This window comes from Eutrema salsugineum, unplaced genomic scaffold, assembly GCF_000478725.1.
Source record: "Eutrema salsugineum unplaced genomic scaffold, Eutsalg1_0 scaffold_21, whole genome shotgun sequence".
Lineage (NCBI taxonomy): Eukaryota > Viridiplantae > Streptophyta > Magnoliopsida > Brassicales > Brassicaceae > Eutrema > Eutrema salsugineum.
Window position 1 is genome coordinate 114270 of NW_006256821.1, and position 8724 is coordinate 122993.

The 8724-nt window shown below is 41.7% G+C and overlaps 1 non-coding gene across 1 annotated transcript; it reads left to right on the forward strand.

Annotated features, from left to right (window-relative positions):
• Positions 1-703: 703 nt before the first annotated feature.
• Positions 704-810, forward strand: LOC112086258. Its single transcript, XR_002899380.1, has one exon. It is a non-coding gene; the product is annotated as a small nucleolar RNA R71 (small nucleolar RNA).
• The last annotated feature ends 7914 nt before the right edge of the window (positions 811-8724 follow it).

Genomic DNA, 8724 nt, shown 5'->3' on the forward strand with positions numbered 1-8724 from the left:
CTTTGGCCTTACCAATTCGATTATCTATGCATTTTTCTCATCCAATCTCGACTTGTTTCATACTGAGGACAGTGTTTTAAGTCTGGGGGAGGATTTCATCCCTTTCTAAAAACTTTTCTCTCATGAGTCTTGCATTATCTACACTTTTTGCATTTTCCTTAAAGTTTTTCAAACTTGGTTTTTAAAACAAAATACGTTTTAAAAGGAATGGTGAACATGAATCAATGATAGTTGACTGTGTGCTTTTAGACTGTTCCTAGTGACATGCTCATTCATGATTTAGGACTAGACTAGGCGGTAGCTAAGCACATTTGTAACGAAGTACCCCAGAGGAATTTGAATGATTTCGATTTAGATGAAGGAATACACTAGCTCTTTTTTATTTGGACCTAACTTGGACTTAATTTTCTCATTGAAACATTAGACCAGGGAAACGAATCATACATTCAGGACTCTTTTATCCTTTTACCACTCTATGTTGATCCTGAATGGCTAGTTCATCTTTAGCTAGTTCCCCACCTTTACCAGTCCTCTTTCAAACCACATGCACTCTTGTTTTCTATTGTCTTATATTCAGATAAGTGCAAAAACGTTGGAGAGAAAGAGGAACGATGCAGTTTTCAGTCACCAAGGACAGAACCTGTGGTTTCTGATCTTGGGGAGGGCACCTCGGTATAGAGTACTCAGGAGGGATGCCTCCAAGAAGCCGTGGTGTGGGCATTGGTTTGTGTAGCTCCTGAACCGTTCCCAAGCTTCACTAAAGCTCTCGTTGTTGTGTTGTGTGAAACTTGAGATCTGATTCCTCAGCTTTGCCCACTGAATTGTTGCTTGGGCTGAAAGCTATTCTGAAATGGAGCTTTCAGAGCATAGCTTTGTTGGTGTTGTTGAGCAGGGTACATTTGGTCTTCAGGGTTAGCTACATTTGGGTTCCGGTAAGAGGTTTGGATTATTTCTGTAGGTGTTAAACCGCTGATACCTATGCTGATTTCCTATGTAGTTCAGCTCTTATTGAGTTAGACCATCTTCTTTGACATTATCAAAACTCGGCCCTTGCTCATCAAACTCGCCTACATTATGTATTGGCTTTTGTGTAGCCATTAGAACTTTTTCAAGCTTTCTCTGTAGCTCTCTGATATCTTTCTTCATGCGCTGTTCTTCACTAGATCCCTCTGAATGGTTTGCCCTGTCAAAATCTTCACCATACGTGTCATTGGACTTGGCGAGGTTCTCCACTAGTTCCATTGCCGCATTGATCTCTGTCCCAAGAAAATTTCCATTTGAGGCTTTATCGAGTTGGTTTCTGATCTTGGGGAGGGCACCTCGGTATAGAGTACACAGGAGGGATGCCTCCGAGAAGCCGTGGTGTGGGCATTGGTTTGTGTAGCTCCTCAACTTTGCCGTGCGTATGTGGAGAAGAACTTGGATAAGAATGCCAGTTTACACTGCTCCCACGTTTGTATAGAACCCCTCGGGAGGTTCTTTTCCCACTGGTGAGCTTTATCACCGAGGCTGAATGGGAACATGCGTAGTTTGAAGCTATCTTCGGACATGCCATTGATCAAGATGCTCTAGAGGGTCCTCTCCGGGTAGACCGTGAAACTTGGTGTTCGGCACCATATTGAGCAGGGAAGCTTTAACTTCAAAGTTGCTGTTTTGCACAGGTGGTGCCTGGATCCTGGCTCTATATTGGTGCGCACTAGCTCGGTCATTTTCTCCAACAAAGACCGGAGGAGGTTATCTCTATATTGGTGGTGGAGGCGGATGAACATGATGGGCTTGCTGCTCATTTCTATTGGCTTGATGTTGGTATTGCTGAGCAAGCCTTTCATTTCTTTGAGCCTGTTGTTGATTAACATAGGCTTGTTGTTCATTCCTATCTACCTGCTCTTGATTAGCCTGAGCCTGGTGCTCGGCATCCTGATCCTGTTGCTCTATCCTTTGCTGTTTTGACATACCAAGTCTTTCAAAGTGCCGTTCTCTCTCGCGAGCTCACCTTTCGATCCGGTTGATGTTGTTGTTGTAAGGTAGAGGCGGTTCTGTGCTGCGAGACCTGGTTTTCATGCACCTGAAAGCAAAGCCAGAACTTGCAAAAGAGTTAGGAAAACAAAAGAAAGTAAAGTCTTGATCTCAAGAACAAATAAGAGACTAATGCTCCCACAGGTTGGCAACGGCGCCAATTGGTAACTAAGAGTTTTTGGGCTCTTTGTAGAGGTTATCAATCCCCTGTCTTGTAGTACAAGGGGTTATCAATTCAAACTTGTGTATGAGGCACTAGTCTATGTTACTTGTGTTCTTAAGTCAAGATGATCAAACAAAGGTTCTTAACTAATCTACTTAGCAAGCAAGTAAACATGAAAATGCAGCAAAAGATGAGATTTAAACCAAGTGAGGATGCAAGTGATGACAAATAAACTAGCAAAAGATCGGATGATGATGATATATGATAAAGGCAGAAGCTTTAGACAGGACTCGGGTACTTCCAAGCTAGACTAGCAAGGTAATGAATCAGTATTATTAAGCAGTTTCATTTAACATGATCTCAAAGTATGTTAATCTTCTCATGAAAGTATTAAATATCTAAACTGATCCTCTTTCATACCAAAATCCCTTTTGAGAAGCATGAATCAGTCAGCTTTAAGATCCAGTTCAATAAGTCATTTAAAAGTTCAAACTATCACTCTCGCGATGAAAGACTCTTAAACCTTTAACTGAGTGGTTCAGACATTTCTACGAACACTTCTGATGCGAGATATGTCTCAGATCTGAACCTCAAGTGATGTGCTTGGATCCAGCTTAGAGATCTTGTCGGTTAAAGAATGAAACATGCAAGAATAGACCCCTAAACTCACTAATCTATCTTGAAAGCACCCTAATCTACCTATCTAAAGCCGCTTAAACGACTACTCACTGATCATAACGAGCTCACTAAGTCCTTTGCAAGACGTGTAGCTAGTCATGATAAGGAGTTTGATGCTGGAGAATAAAAGAAAATAAACAAGAACAAGATTTCTTATGTGAAAACGAGATATCAGATTAGATTAATCAAGTTTCACAAAAAAGGCAAGTTCTTAATGCTAAAAACAGGCAGGAAATAAGATAAGATAAAAGATGATTAGGTTTCTGGTCCTAAATTCTATTTATAGTGAAGGGTAAGTGTCGCGGGTCAGCCCGGAACAAACCGGGTACTGAGTGCTCTTCTTGGGTCGTCGGTTGAGCACCACGGTGTGTGAGAGAGTGAAGCCGAGGTCTTGATGCCGAGGGGTGCACGTGAGCAAAGATCAAGATGAAGATCTCATGAAAAACACGTTAAGAACATGCATAAACCCTAGTCTTCAATCCATCTTCACGTGTATCCTCTAAGTCACTTTGTTCTTTATTCTGGGTTCGTGACAAGGGACCTCGGCATGTAATGCCGAGGAGCTTGGTAGTCGAGCGAGGGGTTCAGGAAGACGGAGTCCGGCATGCAATGCCGAGGTGCATGTTCAACACTTAGTCGTTTTCAGCTTCACTTCTCTTGCATGCATGCCTTGATCTCAACATACCGAGGGGTTGGTACGAGGTCTAGTCCAAAATTCTTTCAGGAGATGAGCCTTGGCCTGAGCAATGTCGAGGTAACGATGCTGAGGTCTGTAGAAACACTTAGCGCGTATCGATCAACTTGTCTTCCGGAAACAATAACTTTCAGCACACGAATCCAAATGCTTTGAAACCAGTTCCATAGTCAAGATGACTCATTAAGCTCAGAAGAAACCATCGGAGCTTGGGAAGTGGAAGGCTCCCCGGATCGCTCATCTTTGCACCGCATTGGAATGAGCGCAAAGTACAGCTTTTACACCGATGTGTACTCCGGAGACGGTATCTTCCAAACCAACCCTCCGAATTGAGAGACTTCAGGCGTTCCGGAAAGAGCATTCACAGACCTTGAATATTGATGAAGGCCCTGTAAACTGGTTCGAATCGGAAGGGCTTCGTCCCACGTAATCTTTAAAGCTCAGCTGATTGGCTTTCGGGTGCATGCGAGACAGGCGTGTCTTCCAGAGGCGATATCTCTCTACTCACTGATCCGAATTGCGTGATTCTAACTGTCCTGGGATCTCGCCTTGACTATCTCCAACTTTGATGAAGACCCCGTCAACTGATTCGGACAGGAAGGTTCCCCGGATTGGCGATCTTTGAAGAGCGCGGGTGAAAATAGGTTTTAGCCGAGAAATGCTTCCCGTGGTAAGGAAAATGTCCGAGAATCATGTACCGCGGTAAGATTTTTAGCTGATAAAACTTCTCGCCTCGGCGTAAAACTTCACCTTATGGAATTTTCACCCGATACTAATTTTTAGCCGATAATGACCACCCGATAGCGATTTTGGCCGATGTTTCGGTCCAGACGGTATGAGTTTTCGCCGAGAAATTTCTCCAAGCGGTTTTCGCCATTTTTGACCCTTTTCTTCCCCGTTTCCACTCCTGATCCTCCTCTTGAGCTCCAAATAGCTTTCAAAGCACCTGATAAGGACTTCAAACATGCAAAACTCATTGGGACCTAATGCAAATCCTAAAGCCTATTTTGATGCCTAAAGACTCAATATTCATGAGAAAACACATGATGTGGACTCTAAAATGCAGCCTAAATGATGCAAAATATAGACATATCAGTTTATCAATCCCTTTTGTCACTTTGCAGTACAAAGGGTATCAATCCATCATATGTAGACACTAAAATGCAGGATCAAGTCTTAATTCAAGCCAAATGAGTGAGGTTTTGATGTTACTTCCACTAAACAAGCTTAGAACAAGAATTAAAGCTCATGATCAACTTAAACAATCAAGTAAATAGACTAAATGAGATGAGAATGTATGTATGATGATGAGAAAGGTCTTAGACATGATAGTGGATTAGGGTGCCTTTGGTACTAAACTAATGAGCTAATGAATCATGTGATCAAGCAAACCATTCAACTTAAACATCATTAACTAAACTAATCCTCTCATGAAGGCATTAACTTCTATGTAAAGACAGTTTCTAACCTAATCATCATTAGTGAAACATGGATTAACAAGCATTAAGAACCAGTTTAATCTGTCATTTAAGCATATAAACAATCATTCCCATGATGAAAAATACTTAAACCTCTAACAACCTTGGTTCAGGCATTTCATCAAACACTTTTGGTGCATGAAGTGCCCAGAATCTAGACCACATATGATGTGTATGGATCTAACATAGAGAACAGGTTGTAGAGAATGGAATATGAATGATCTAATCCTAAGCTCACTAATCTAGCACCTAAGCACCCTAATCTACATATCTAAGACCTTAATATGGGGATTACTCAGTAATCATGATCAACACACTAAATCCTTTGCAAGATGTGTTGTTAATCATGATTAGAAGTGTGAAAATGAAGATGGATCAGATAGATGATGACAAGAAACAGCTTTAAACACTCAAAGATCCTTGATTCTCTCTTGATTCAAACTCACAAAAGCAGATATTTCTCTTCTAAGGAGTTTTTTCACAAAAGAGGCAAAAACAAAAGGAATAAAGCTTAAGTCCTTGCGGCAAAACCCTAAAAAAACTATATATGACGAGTGTGCGAGTTGGTCAGGTACTTCCCACGTCGCATGCTCAAGTCGAACAGCTACAGAAACAGTCTTCTGAGCCTTAAATCCTTCGGCCTCAGCCGCATGCCAAACTAGGTGTATTCTGCGAGTCTTTGTGTGATTCAGTCTTTCTTTTCTTTAACTCGCATGACCAAGACGAAATCTGGGGAGAAAATGTGTGCAAGTTGGTCCTGCTTTAGTCCCAAGTCGCATGCCCAACTCGCACAGGCCTAGAAAGATGTTTCAGCGAGATGAAACTATGTAAGCCCAGTAACATTCCTCTCTCGGTGAAAAACGCAAATCTTCATGCGGTTCAGTTCCCTTTGCTCCTTAACTCACACAAACATGTAGCACGGGCCTTCAGAAATATGTGCGGGATGGTTTCATCACTCTTTAGTCGGTGTAAAGAACGAACGTTTCTGCGGTTCAGTTCACTACTCGGCCAACTTGCATGACCAAGTCACACATTTGTTGACTTAGTATTTTTCCTGCTCGGGAGCCTTTGACCTCATCCAGGGTTACCTTACTCGCACATATCAACACGCAGCTCAATCCCCAGACATTAATCTCCAGGCATTGTGAGTTAACCAAAACGCAAGACTATCTCGCACGCTTCAGGTCTCGTCGGACCACTTCAAATTCGGGGGAGAGTAACTCCCAGGATACTGGTACAAATGGCGCGATTCCAACTTCAGTGGAAAGAGCGCTCAGATATCTACAACTTTGGTGAAGGAACCTTCGGCGCTTGGGAAGTGGAAGGTTCCCCGGAGGGCTCATCTTCGCAGTGCATTGACACGGTCAGAAAGAGGCTTCTAGACATGCGTCCATTCCGGAAACGTTATCTTCTTGCTCATAGCTCCAAATTGAATGCTCTCAAACGTTCTGGAAATAGGACTCAAATATATCGAATCTTGATGAAGGCCCTGTAGACTGAATCGATCTGGAAGTGCACCGTCCTTCGCAATCTTCAGAGCTCATCGAGTTGGTCCAATACGGTAGCGAGATAGGCGTGCCTTCCGGTGAGCTTAACTCTCTGCTCACGCCTCCAAATCCTACGATTTTACCTGCTCTTGAACCATGATCCAATTCTCTCCAACTTTGATGAAGCACCCGACAACTGAATCGGCCGGAAAGACCTTCCGACAACGCAATTTCGGAGATGCGTCTGTACCCGGAAATTTTGGTCGAGAAACCTTGACAGCGGTACGTGTTTTGGCCGCGAGGCTCACTCGCGGTACATGAAAAACGCCGAGAAAAGTTTCCTGCGGTACGTGAAAATCGCCGAGAACCACCAAAGACCCATTTTCACCATCTTTCAAGCTCTGATCACCGTTTCTCTTCCTGGTTTCACCTTTTCAACTCCAAATAGCTCCAAATAGACCTGATAAACACTCCAAACATGCAAAGACTCATTAGGACCTAATGCAACTCCTAATTCCTAAAACAACACCTAAGGACCTAATATGCATGAGAAATAACATGATTTGGAATGAAATATACAACCTAAATAATGCAAATTATGAACATATCAACTCCTCCACACTTGTCATTTGCTTGTCCTCAAGCAAAAAGGGCAAATGAGAGAAAGAGGTTGGATGCATTGGGAGTTCATATTCCTTAATGAGAGAGCGTATCACTAAGAATTCAAGGCTCACTGTCCTAGTTGCTAATTCTAAGATGCAGTGCAAACAAGATTACTCACAAAACTTTAGCCATACTCATCATAAAATGAATCAAGCTCAAGCTTAAATTTTCACAAACAGCGATAGTTCCAACCTTTTGACATTCATTAAAGCTCATGTGAATCATGCTTATGCAAATCATGTGAACTCACTTGTCTTGGGACAGGGTTATGAGACAAAGATGATCTCATTTAATGCTTATGGTTTCCATGCAGCTCAAGGGATCACTCAAGAAGGAATAAATTTTAACAGAGTGCTAAGGGTAAAAGGCAAATGGTGCATACAAGAGCAGAATCCCATCTACCCAATGCCCCAAATTGATCTTTCTCCTTACCTCTACTCCCATGAAGATAACATCCTCTATCAAGGCATTCATTTCCTCATCAACCCACTCCTAACTTCACTTCTCACTCCTGGGGATTCATCTTTTCATTCTTTAAACTCAGGCTTTGGGGTCTGAACCTTCCACTTAGCTCTTTCTCACATAACACTGTCTAGCCTTTTTTTTTCAAACACTTGAGCCTTTTGGTTTCTTTTCTTTTCTTTTTAACTTAGAGGCTAGAATTTTCTTTTCAAAACACAAGAGCTTTTCTTTCTTTAAAGAGCAGACCTGAAACCGCTTTCTTTTCTTTTCCATCCCCTGGTTCTCATCTCAAACTCTCTCTTTTTCACTAAGTGTTTCCCAAGATCTCGTCCTAGCCTACTCTAGACTCGTGATGCAGAGCTAGATCTACATGAAATTCTACTCTTGTCGCCCTAAACCCAACACTTTCTGTCAAGTTTATTCAGAAAAAGACCTCACATCTCTCACTAGAGTGTTTCAGGCTTCAAGGAAGGCTTGGTTCAAGGCAGGGAACTTTCTCAAGATGAGAGAACAGCTATTTGAGCTAGCAAAGAGTGGTAAAAAGGATAAGAGAGCTGAAATATTTTAAGGGTACCCATGAGTTCACAATGATATGCACAAACATGATAATTAGATTGTCAAATTATGGTTCTCACTTAGATAAGGTTGGAACTAATCAAAGCTTGATTCAGTCAACAAGATCAAAGCATGGATCAGTCTTGACCTCTTTCTTGTTTACATGCATCAGAGAACTAGAAACTAGGGCAGTGAACCGAATTCTTAAAGTGATATTCTCTCAAGGAAAAACCTATCATCACTCCCTTGCATTGATGAAGCCTATATGAATATGCAACTAGACTCAATCCTAAAAATGAGAATGCAACTACATGAGCATTTTTTTGTGAAATTTTTTGGTTTTTTCGATTTTTTTTTTGGTTTTTATATGCACTTAAATTGCAACTACATGAATGCATGCAAGAATGTGACTCAAGACTCAAAGTAAAAAATAATAACAGAGAAAATATGATTAGTAAAAGATGAAAATCCTCCCCCACACTTAAATAACACAGTCCCCTGTGTTATAAAAGCATGAGAAAGGAGTAA